Below are 12,159 nucleotides of genomic sequence, written 5' to 3' on the forward strand. Positions count from 1 at the left end.
TGTTAAATACAACAAAAACAAACTGAATGAAAACAAGAATATAGTATGTTTGTGGACTATAGATATGCCAACATGAGAATTTACAGCAGTAAATGTTTATATTTGAAAAAAAGAGAAGAGGTCTCAAATCAAGTAAACTCTTACCTTAAGAGACTATAAGGGCTACCAAGTTGGCTCAGTGAGTAAAGGTGCTTGCTGATAACACTGAGGATCTGAGTTCAATCCTTGGATCTACATGGTAGAAAGAGAGCACTGACTGTGGCAAGTTGTCCTATGACCTCAATATACAAGTTGGGGCACATGCATGTGTGTTCTCAGGTATACATGCACACACTAAATGAGTGAGTGAATTAATGAATAAATAAATAATCCATTTTTAAAAATTACAACCACTAAATAAAAAGAGGCCATGAATTTAAAAGTGAGCAACTGAGTGGGGAACATAGGAGGATTTTAAGAGAGAAAAGCAAAGGAAGAAATGATGTAATTATAATCTCAATGATTTTTCAAAAAAAAATTAAAAATATTGACCAAGATAAAGAGGGAGGTTGAAGCTGGGCAGTGGTGGCACACACCTTTAATCCCAGCACTTGGGAGGCAGAGGCAGGCAGATTTCTGAGTTCGAGGCCAGCCTGGTCTATGGAGTGAGTTCCAGGACAGCCAGGGCTATACAGAGAAACCCTCTCAAAAGAACCAGAGACAGAGACAGAGACAGAGTCAGAGAGAAGATAGTCACTAACATCACAAACTTGACAAGGACTAATAGAGGAATGTTATGCATATAAATGTGACAGTTGAGAAGAAATAGATCTTTGAAAACCACAAAGTACCAAATCGCAACTGATTTGAGAATTTACTACCTATGTAGCCTAATAGCTATTTTTAAGAAATGTATTTGAAATGTTAAAGGTCTCCAAAACAAAAGCTGTGGGCCTGCTAGGTTTCAGTGGATAATGCTACCAAACATGTAAAGAACACGGTCTATTCTAGAATAACAAAGAAAAGGGAACACATTTGTGTCAAGGGTTCTCCGAGTCATTCCCATGCTTGATGATTCAGCACAAGGCCTTATACAATGCTGCAGAGAGCCATGCTTCTGGCTATGAGTCATTACAGCTCAAGAAGACAGAACAAAACTAGCAAAGGATGAAGTCCAGAGGAAACTAGATGCAAACTTCCTGGAATCCCCTCCCAGGAGAGACCCAAGGGATGAAGTTGTAATATGTATGAAATGTTGTCTACAAGGGAAGCTGTTAGAAACTCAGTTCCTGGGGCAATACTGAGGGTTGGTCATGTAGGCACTTCCTGCCTAGCACTTAAAATTCTAGCTCCCAGTAAGAAAGCAGATAGGTATTCACCATAAAGCATATTATTTAGACAGTTTGGGTGCAGTGAACATGTTGTTTAGTCCTGGAAATGGTGGACTAGACCCTAACCCAAGTTCCAAATGCTATATACACTTTGCAATTAAGCCTTATAAAACAGTCAGGCTTCCTATGTCTTAGAAAGCAGGCTTGAGGGGCTGGTGAGACGGCTCAGTGGTTAAGAGCACCGACTGCTCTTCCGAAGGTCCTGAGTTCAAATCTCAGCAACCACATGGTGGCTCACAAACATCTGTAACAAGATCTAACGCCCTCTTCCGGAGTGTCTGAAGACAGCTACAGTGTACTCACATATAATAAATAAATAAATCTTTAAAAAAAGAAAACAGGCTTGAGTGTGTATCCTGGGACACACATTTGTGCCGACAGATTATGCACTGTAAACCACAAATATCATTCCTGGAAATGGTAAGGACATTCCTAAGACCAAAGTTCCTACATTCCCACTAAAGCCCTGCTACTTACTTTTTTTTTTCAAAACTTCCTGTCTCATTTGTTGAGAACAGCATTTATCTAATTACCAAAATTAGACAAAGACAATACCCATTCCTTTCCAAACTACTGCCTAATCTGACAACTTGGACACAAATCTACAGCAAATTATTAGTAACATAGAATTTAGAACCCAGAAAGGTACACAAATTATCTTACTATAGTCAGGAGTGGTTTTTCCTGTTAACTGTTACTTAAATCCAGGAGTGTTTTTTTGTTTTTTTGTTTTTTTGGGTTTTTTTTTTGTAACTGTATAAGGTTGGTCCAAACAAAAGCTTAAACAAGTCAGGCCTACTGGGTGTGCGGGCCTGGGGAGATGACTCAGCAGATAAAGTTGTTTGCTACTAAACCTGACTGAGTTTGATCCCATGGTTCCCCAAATGAGGGAAGTAGAAAACGGACTCCTGTAAGTCGCCTACTGAGCTTCTGAGCCTCCGCATCTGTGCTATGGCACACCCACCCAAAATAAATAAGTAATTTAAATATGTTTATGCACAGTGTATGTAGTAAGTAACTTTAAAAATATGTATGGGCGTGTATGTGTGTGTGTGCGCGCACGCACGTGAAAGACCCACAATGTGAGGACTCTCTCACGTTCCGACTCAGGAGAGGTGACACCCCAAATCATTCACAAGAAACAGTCTTTTCTGCAAACTGCAAGAGGACTTTTAAAATACCAAAAATACCAGTTAAGAGTCACAAGGAGGTGCAAAGTCACAAGAGTCACAAGGAATGCCTGGTAACTATCACTGACAAATTCTGTCCTAACGTCAGTCCAAGTCCACAGTCAGAGACAAGGGGTTGACACTGCCTGTCCCATAACAACAACAACAACAACAAAACAAAGACACAAGACACTAGTACATCTAAACACACGTGTCCGCGTCTGGACTTATTAAGCCAGCCAAACGCGACCTCCGAGCGGGTGAGGTTCTGTGTCCACCCACTTCCTGCCGGGTCGGATTCCACGTCGACCTCCCCTTCACCTGTGGAACGTCTTCCAGGGTTGCCTTAGGCCATTTCCCTCCCGCAGCCACTAGGTCCTTACGGCCCACAGAGGCAGCTGCCAGATAACCAGTCTCAAACACTTAGACAACAGACAACATACAAGACTCACACAAATGTACCTACAAGGAGTCTTCGAGGTTCCTGGGTGTCACACAAATCTCGGTGGAACCTCCAAATGAAGGAGAAAGAGAGAGGGAGAGGGAGAGGGAGAGGGAGAGGGAGAGGGAGAGGGAGAGGGAGAGGGAGAGGGAGAGAGAGAGGGAGAGAGAGAGAGACTGACTTTCTATGTAGCTCTGATTGTCCTAAACCCTCTATGTACACCTGACTCACAGAAATCTGCCTGCTTCTGCCTCCTAAGTTCTGGGCTTAAAGACATGCACCACTATACCCAGCTTTTGAATTTAAAAAATAAAAATAAACAGAGCTGAGAAGTTAGCTCTGTAGAGAAAATACCGTGTAAGCACGAGGTCGACAATTTAGATCCTCAGGACCCATGTAAAGAGCTGGGCAGGCGTGGTCCATCTGTGACCCCATCACTGGGAAGACTGAGACAGGAATTCTTCAAGGCAAGGTGTCTACTTCTACTAGCCTGCCTCAGTAATCAAAGTAGAGAACAATCAAATAAGACACTTGATATCAATCTTTGGCCTCCACACATGGACAAGTTCACTCCCCACATACACACCCACACACATGTAAAAAGGCATACATGCATGCACACCACATACACAAATGCAAAATATTGGAAAAAAAAACAACTTTCAGACAAAATGTCAGGCATGTTATATACCTTACTCATGGGCAGGCTGATTACAGGTTTGGGGTCACCCTAGGCTACGTAGTGATTGTCTCAAAAACAAAAAACCAAATAAAACCACAAACCAATAAAAAGCCTAAACAACAAAATCCCAATATTCAATCAATTAATCTACCATATTCATCAAGCTAATGAAGAAAAATCATATGCTCATATTATACTTAACAAAATTCAGCATTCATCTATAGTAAAAAAAAAAAAAATCTGGGGGTTGGGGATTTAGCTCAGTGGTAAAGTGCTTGCCTAGCAAGCACAAGGCCCTGGGTTTGGTCCTCAGCTCTGGGGTAAAAATCTAAACAAACTATGACTACCTGGGTGCTTTCTGTACTTGATAAAGAACATCTTCTAAAAACCCACTAGTACCATACTTAGTGGTGAAAGATGAAATGTTTCCTCCTAAGTTCTATGCAAACAAAGGTTGTCTTCTATTACTTTCATTCCACATAATTCAAATGCTGCGGTCAGTGCAATCAGGCAAGAAAAAGGAATAAAAAGCACATGATTAGAAAGGAGATAAAACCATCTCTACTCCCACACAACACAAGCTTCATTCTTTCTTTTACATTATATTTATTCACTTCAGGCTTGGTGGAAAGTGCCTCAACGACAGTTCTCTACATAGAATTTCCAAAGTACCTGCCAAAAGATTCATTGAACCAATAATTGAGTTCAGTATGTGACAAGATATTCAGATCAGCACACACAAGCATCAGTTATATTCCTATGTTATACTGACAGTCAACAATTAATATACTGCTGGAATTTAAACGCATTACCAGTTTTAAGCACTCCAAAGGAAATGATGTGCTTAGTTACATGCTTAACAAAACTTGCATAGGATCTATACACTGACAATTCCACAGTGCCAATAAAGAAGCCAAAGATTATCACTAAATGGACGGATGGGAATTATCAAGTTGAAGGATTAGAACAGAATGTTGGGAAGATGTCAGTTTTTCCCAAACACATATGGAAATTATTATATCTTATATATTATAGAGATATAAGGTTTGATGTAATTTCTCTTAAAATTTCATCAAAGTTTTTTTTAAAAAAAAATACAAAAGAAGTCCATTACAAAAGGTATATGAAAAGACAAATTACCAGCCAGGTGTGGTGGTGCATGCCTTTAATTCCAACACTTGCGAAACTGAGGCAGGTGAGTCTCTTGTGAGTCACAGGGCAGTCAGAGCAACATAATAAGACCCTGCTTCAATAAAAACGAAACAAAGCCAGCCATGGTGGCGCATGCCTTTAATCCCAGCACTTGGGAGGCAGAGGCAGGCAGATTTCTGAGTTTGAGCCCAGCCTGGTCTACAGAGTGAGTTCCAGGACAGCCAGGGCTACACAGAGAAACCCTGTCTCGAAAACCCAAAAAATAACCACCCCCCCCAAAAAAAACAAAAAACAAAAACAAAATAAAACCAGCAGCAGCACCACCACCATCACCACCAACAAAACCTCCACAAAACTACCAACCCACAAACAAAAAACAACAAAGGCAAATTACCTTGGATAGTCAAAACAATCTGTAAAAAGAATAAAGCAAGGGACTGATCCCACACTTACTCTATAGCTATCACAATTAAGATTAGTATTCACAGGAGAGATGTAGATAAATAGAATACAAAAGAGCCAAAATGGCCCCATACACGTGGCCAAATTGATTTTGAGATACACAAGCCATTTAATGAAGCAAAGACAGTCATTTTATTTCAGTCATCAAGTATTCATAGGCAAAAATAAGAATTTCTATCTTAGGTCCAAGTTTATAACAAAAATAATTCAAAGTAAACCACCGACTTAAAAAATAAAAACTAGGGCTGGTGAGATGGCTCAGTGGGTAAGAGCACCTGACTGCTCTTCCGAAGGTCCAGAGTTCAAATCCCAGCAACCACATGGTGGCTCACAACCATCCGTAACAAGATCTGACTCCCTCTTCTGGTGTGTCTGAAGACAGCTACAGTGTACTTACATATAATAATAAATAAATCTTTAAAAATAAATAAATAAATAAATAAATAAATAAATAAAAACTATAACACTTTTTAGAGGAAACATGAGAGAGGGCATGTGAAACCAGGTGAAGATGTTTTAGATATGACACCAAAAGCACTACACATAAATGCAAAATTGGATAAACTGGATCTCTGCAAAAATGTCTTGTCAAATAAATGAAAAGATAGCTGTGTATGGGAAATCCATTTTCTGATTATTTACATACTGAGGACTTGTTTATTATAATCTTCAAATTTAATAGTAAGAAATAATCCAATTAGAAAATGTCCAAAAAACATGAGCAGACATATCACCAAAAAGGTGCCCGTACATGTGTGTGTGTGTGTCTGTGTGTGTGTGTGTCTGTCTGTGTCTGCGTGTGACCTATGTGGACAGTTTTCAAGACTCATTTCTTTCTTTCCAAACTTAAGGGACCAAAATCAAGTCATCAGGCTTGGTTGCTAGTGCTTTTACCTACTGAGCTATCTCCATGGCCTAGGAGGCAAAGTTTGTTGTAAACAGCCCAAATATCCTTCAATGGACAAACTCTTAAAATGTGAATGTTAATAAAGGGTACCAGGGGGAATCTTTGAGCTGTTGTGTTGGTCATAGGAAACTCACAGGTGATACAATTGTGTAGAACTTATATATTCAGACTCAGAAATGGATGCTTGTGAAGTTGATGAAATTTGAATGAGCTTTTCAGATTGGACAAGTGCCACTATCTTGGTTTTGATATAGTTATATAAGGTTACTATTGGGAGAAAACTTGAGAAGTACTTAGAAAGATGCATGGGACCCCTTTGAATTTTTATGACTGTGGAATTTTTATTATTTTTTTTATTGTTTTATTTTTTGGTTTTCTGAGATAGGGTTTCTCTGTGTAGCCCTGGCTGTCCTGGAACTCACTCTGTAGACCAGGCTGGCCTCGAACTCAGAAATCTGCCTGCCTCTGCCTCCCAAGTGCTGGGATTAAAGGCGTGTGCCACCACTGCCCACATGAATTTTTATTTTTAAATAATTCAACTGTAACAGTAATTGTGGACTAAATATTTTACCACTCATAGACTTACATAAAATAAAGTAGAATCATATCTACAATATGAAAAACAGACAAAATACAAGAGCTCACATTTCTGTTTAAACCTAGAAATATAAGTGAAAATAACTATATTAATTCATCATAATTGTGAATGATGCATTTTCAATTCTAGCAAGGTAAATTAAAAAAAGTTGTTTTCAAGCATCTGTATTTCAAAGGTCCAGGAACCAGTAGTAAATTATGTACACTTGTTTTATATATTACTACTATACATCATGTCTCCCTTATTTATTTGACGCTATTGTCTTCCATAATTGTGACAATGGCTAAGCAAAACAAAAAGTTGCAGGGCAGATGACCAGGGAGCTGGAACGCAGGGGCATAGAATAGACCAAAGCAGGCATTCATGGTGAACTTTTTCTTGTTTGTTTGTGTTTCTCTGTATAACCCTGGCTGTAGTGGAACTCGCTCTGTACACCAGTTTTACATTCTCTATCCAACCCTCTCTGTCTGTCTCAGCCCTAGTTTAAAGTTTTTTTTCCAAATAATTCTGATAGGCCTACCTAAACTATCCAAGACGGCGACCCCTACTTTTAAGTCAACCGATCTTTAATTATAGTACCAAAATATCTCCCCAGGAACACCTGGACGAGGGTTTGAATAACTGGGAGCTGTAGGCTAAGTCGACATCAGAAAAAAAGAAAAAGAAATCAAGAAGTCCCACCCCATCATAAAGCATTTTTGCTCACAACTGGATTAATGTGTTGTCAATTGCCTCCTGGCTTTTATTATTTATCCATGCTTCAAGTCTAAACGTCAGAAATAATGGTCGTCTTAGAGTTTAGGGACGAATTGCACTCGTAGAACTTTACAATCGAGTCAGGAGGGTGGGAAAGCTCAGGCTGGACTTTGCCGGAGCAGGAGCCAGTGCACCTCGCTGGCCCAAGCGCCTAGCAGGGCTGGGACGCCTCAGGGCAGCAGCGCGCGCAGCAGGAGGGGAGGAGAACCCACCTGAAGCGCCGCGCCGCGCGTGCGGGAGCTTGAGGTGGGTGGAGCCTCGAAGCCGGTGGCGCTCGTGACGGCGCCCAGCCCGCCAGAAGATCGCGCGGCGAGCAGACGGCGGGGAGTCAGCCGGGTAGGGCGAGCGCAGCCGGCGGGGGTGGGGGGAGGTGGGGGGGGGTGGGGCGGGGAGTTGCAGTGATGAGGAAGGAAAGGGAAGAGGCGGAGCGTGGGAGCGCACAGTGTCAGGAATACAATAGTGCTCCGCGCCGCCTCGGCTGCCGCCGCCGCCCAGCAGCCTGTCCAGAGCTGAGGCCTGAAGGGCCAGGCGGCCAGGGCCGGGGGCGGGAGCAGAGCGCTAGGGGGCGGCCCCCTCGGCTCCTCGGAAGGCCCGGCCAGGAGGGCGGGGTGAGATTAGGGGGCAGGTGCGAGGGAGGGAAGAGAAGAAAGCAGGCGGCTAGGGGGCGGTTACCACCCTAGCCAGACTCGCCCGGCACGTTGAGGGGGCCCTCAGTGTGCGGCGAGGAAGGAGCGGAGCGAGACGCTGCGCCGGAGGTAGGCGCTCTCGAGGGTGGCCTCGGCACCAGCGAGGTTGTGGGCGTAGTGCGGGTTTAGTGGCGGGAGTGGCGGCCTCGAGGAGTGGGACGCGAGCGGCGTGGAGCTTGGGGTCCCGGCCTTGCCACCCTCGGGGTCGCTCCAGCTCCACGTAGCGGTTGCCCCGGGGTCCCCCCGAGAGCCCCGGAACACAGAGCGTGTGTGGGCTGAGGTAAAGTGCCCAGTCGCCCCGCTGCTGGTGGCGCGCTGTGCCCGGTGGCCCGGGCGGGGGGTTGGGGGGGGGCGCGCGGACACGGACACACGAGCTGGGCTACAGCCTCCCGGACACCTCCGGAGGCGTTGAGCGCCATAACTGTGGCGGCCGTTCCCTTCGGAGTCCCCTCCGGGTGCCCCTTTCCGTGCTTGTCCTGTGCTATCAGGGACTCTTGGGGCCAGACCTCGGGGCTAGAGGGCATGCTCTTTCTGCTGCCTGTGGCTGCCGGGTCCGAGCAGCGAGAGGGCGCACCCTGGCTGTTTGAGCCTTGCGGAGCGGGAAGATACTGAGGGTCCGGAGAGGGCAAGACGGGCAGTGTGGGGAGCAACCAGGCACTCTGAGAGCTGAAATGCCAACCTAGTGGGAGTGCGGGTGCCCTTCCGTCCTCGAACTTTCCTTTCTCCAGTCATTGTTAGGACGCAGTGAGTGTTCGAAGCCCGCAATCGCCCTGAGGTCTAGGGGTGGGAAAATCGCCAGGGATATGCCAATTAAGGGGAGATTTTTCTGCCACCGGGCATAGTTGTTAACTTTTCTCCAGCTCCTCTGAGGGAGCCACATCGATTTTATTTTATTTTATTTTTTTAATCCTCCCAGCCTTTTCCTCCTGCTTTTCGGAGCAGAGTTTTGGTGGAATTGGGCTTTAAATTACACAGGGCAAACAGCGTTCATTATTTGTAAGGAAGAAAGTGGGGTGGGAAGAAAGTGTGGGGGGGGGGGACTCTTTAGTGAGTGTCCTTAATGGTGGCATGTGAAGATACACTTAAGAGTTTATCTCTTTGCAGCCCTAGGACATACGTACCTTGTAGGGCTTTCACAAGAAACTTGTTTGACCACTCCACTGGCGTTGAGTCACAAGGAAAGATGTGCACAAGGGTCGACCAACCCCGCCTTGTGAGATGCACTTAACTGTAAGGCTGAGGATGAGAACCTCACCCTCCACCCGCCACAGTTTGATTGTATAAGAAATAAAAACCATGGTGACAGAGATTTCAGTGTCCTAGAGGAAAAGGTGACCTCATTCCCTGCGTTCAGTCAGATAAAGATAACTGCTCCTCTCAAAACTCTGAAAAGTAATGAAAAACAAAATAGGTAGAAACTGGTTGCACAACCTCGTTGCCTAGTGCACCTAACCAGAATCTTCTTTCCCAGAGTGCTTCTCTTAAATACCTTGCCTGCAGCCATTTCTCCTCAGCCTGGAGGGTGGAGAGTGGGGGTGGAGAGCAGAGCACAGCAGAGTCCACTTGAACAAAGCATTGTATTTTACTTAGTTTAATATTTCTATAACATCTGTAATGGTAGGAATATAGAGCCTAGCCTTTGTACCCTTTAAATAGTGTGGCTCTTACATATTATCTGATGATTCTGGATAAGTAAAAATAGATTTTTTTCTTTTTTTGTTTAACCTTAAGAGTGTTCTACTTCCATAACTAACATTTTCTTTTTTTATTTTAGATGAGCTCTGACTTCAAATACTTGAGTTATTAGAGGATAAACTCTCCCGTCAAGGATTACAGAAGTTGGGAGGGGGATGCTGTTCATATTCAATTGAAGAGTGCCCAATTCATATTAAGCTCTCGACATTAGTTACCATCATTGTCACCTTTCTTTCACATGTGTTCTGTACACCTCTGTTCACTAGAGAAGAGCTCTTATTCCAATACTGTTGCTTTAAAATACTTTAAAATACAATATTATTCCTCACAATTTTTTCAGTTAGCAACTAATACAGGTTACAGTGTTCTAACTCCAGGATCCACACTCTTTCTTCTTTTCTGAATCAAGCCATGGCACTGGGATATGAATCTTGGTCATGGGCAGTTCAAAAGGAAGTACCCAGGAATGACTTGGAGGCTGTTTTCAGGACACACAAGCTTTTGGAACATTTGCGAACCACTTTCTGGCCTGTAGAGGAGATTCTCAGTATCATCACACCTAATAATGCAGGGGCAGTTATCATACCCGAGTGATAAGAGTTAGTAAAAGCTAAAGTACAAGGATGTTGAAGACTTATAGATTTTGTATGGCCATCTCCTTTTTATACTGCTTATTTTATCCCTTTCTTATGTTCTACCAACCATAACAAATGTTCTCTAAGCGATACAAAGCCATCTCCTGTTTTTTTTTTTAACTTTGAAGTTTAGCTGAAACTAATCATATTTTTGAGGGTGTTGAGGGAATCAGGAACTATCAGGTGTTTATGGAAACGTGACATTAGAGAGCTCTTAGAAGCTTTGATCATGGATGCAGAGAGGAAGGCTAAAAATGAGGTTGAATATTATCATGGGACATAATGTATGTACCTCTTCATGGAGCTTAGAAAAAACAGGAGCTGAAGAAAATAGAATATGCTGATTTATATTAAGATAATTTCTTATTAGGGGATAATTTACTGTGATTTTTTTTTTTTTTTTTGAGACCGGGTTTCTCTGTATAGCCCTGGCTGTCCTGGAATTCACTTTGTAGACCAGGCTGGCCTCGAACTCAGAAATCCGCCTGCCTCTGCCTCCCGAGTGCTGGGATTAAAGACGTGTGCCACCACGCCCGGCTTAATTTACTGTGATCTTTACTTGCCTCATTTTTCTAAATGAGAGGTGGGTGTCCAGTGATACCCATCTGGCTGTATCCTAGCCATAATTTTTGGTGTTGAAAATTGAACCCAGAGCTTTGCCTATGCTAAGCAAGCATTCTACCACTGAGCTACCTACCCCTTATCCCAATACCTTTATAAAGTGGGGACGTGTAGCTGATTTACAAATTTGTATTGTTCTAGTTTACTGTAGCTAAGAAAATTAAAGCATTTTCAGGTTTGTGGGGTGGGGTTGGATGGTTAGAAGTAATGAATAAAAGGGTGCTAGCAGGTGATCATTACAGATAATTTACTATTGTTTTAAGTTTTCTGTTTTGTGACTCCCCGTGCTCCATTTTTGTCCTTTCTGTAGGTCTTTCCATAGACAACAGAAGCAAGGCTCCTATAATCAAAAGTGCCTCTTTGCTGAGTCATTGGGAAAAACTTGTCTGATCCAATCTGCTAGACTTGGAAAAGGGGAGGTAAGAACTCCAAAGTGCTGTTTTTCTGAACATGAGGACATGCGTGTTCTTGTGGGTACCTAGGAGTCCTGATTTGCCCTGAAGAAAAAGGATCTGGCAAGAAGAAGGTATAGGGGCTGGAGAGATGGCTCAGTGGGTAAGAGCATTGGTTGCTCTTCCAGAGGTTCTGAGTTCAATTCCCAGCACTCACATGGTGGCTCACAACATCTGTAGTGAGATCTGATTCCCTCTTGTATGCTTGAAGGCAGAACACTCATATATGTAATAAATAAATAAATAAATAAATAAATAAATAAAATAAATCTGAAAAAACACAATATAATTAAAAAATATATTTCTGGGGGCTGGAGAAATGGCTCAGTGGTTAAAAGCACCAACTGCTCTTCCAGAGGTCCTGAGTTCAATTCCCAGCAACCACATGGTGGCTCACAACCATCTGTAATGAAATCTGATGCCCTCTTCTGGTGTGCATGAAGATAGAGACCGTGTACTCATATACATTAAATAAAAATAAATTTAAAAATATATATATATATTTCTAAGGAGAAAAAGAAGTTATATTGGG

The 12,159-nt window shown here is 42.9% G+C and overlaps 1 protein-coding gene across 5 annotated transcripts in view; it reads left to right on the forward strand.

Moving 5' to 3' along the window:
• The first annotated feature begins 7,774 nt into the window (after window positions 1-7,774).
• Jade3 (jade family PHD finger 3) overlaps window positions 7,775-12,159 on the forward strand; it is a 94,628-nt gene continuing 90,243 nt past the window's right edge. For 2 of the 5 annotated variants that reach the window (XM_011247477.2, XM_030251375.1), the window contains exons 1-2: window positions 7,775-7,874; window positions 11,486-11,594. The gene's annotated coding sequence lies outside the window, so the exon portion shown is untranslated. Of the gene's footprint in view, window positions 7,875-7,962; window positions 8,294-11,485; window positions 11,595-12,159 lie in introns of those variants that run through there. The other 3 variants (NM_001289684.1, NM_199317.2, XM_011247476.2) reach the window with 2 other exon arrangements.

The sequence above is a fragment of the Mus musculus genome, chromosome X, assembly GCF_000001635.26.
Source record: "Mus musculus strain C57BL/6J chromosome X, GRCm38.p6 C57BL/6J".
In the NCBI taxonomy this organism is placed as follows: domain Eukaryota; kingdom Metazoa; phylum Chordata; class Mammalia; order Rodentia; family Muridae; genus Mus; species Mus musculus.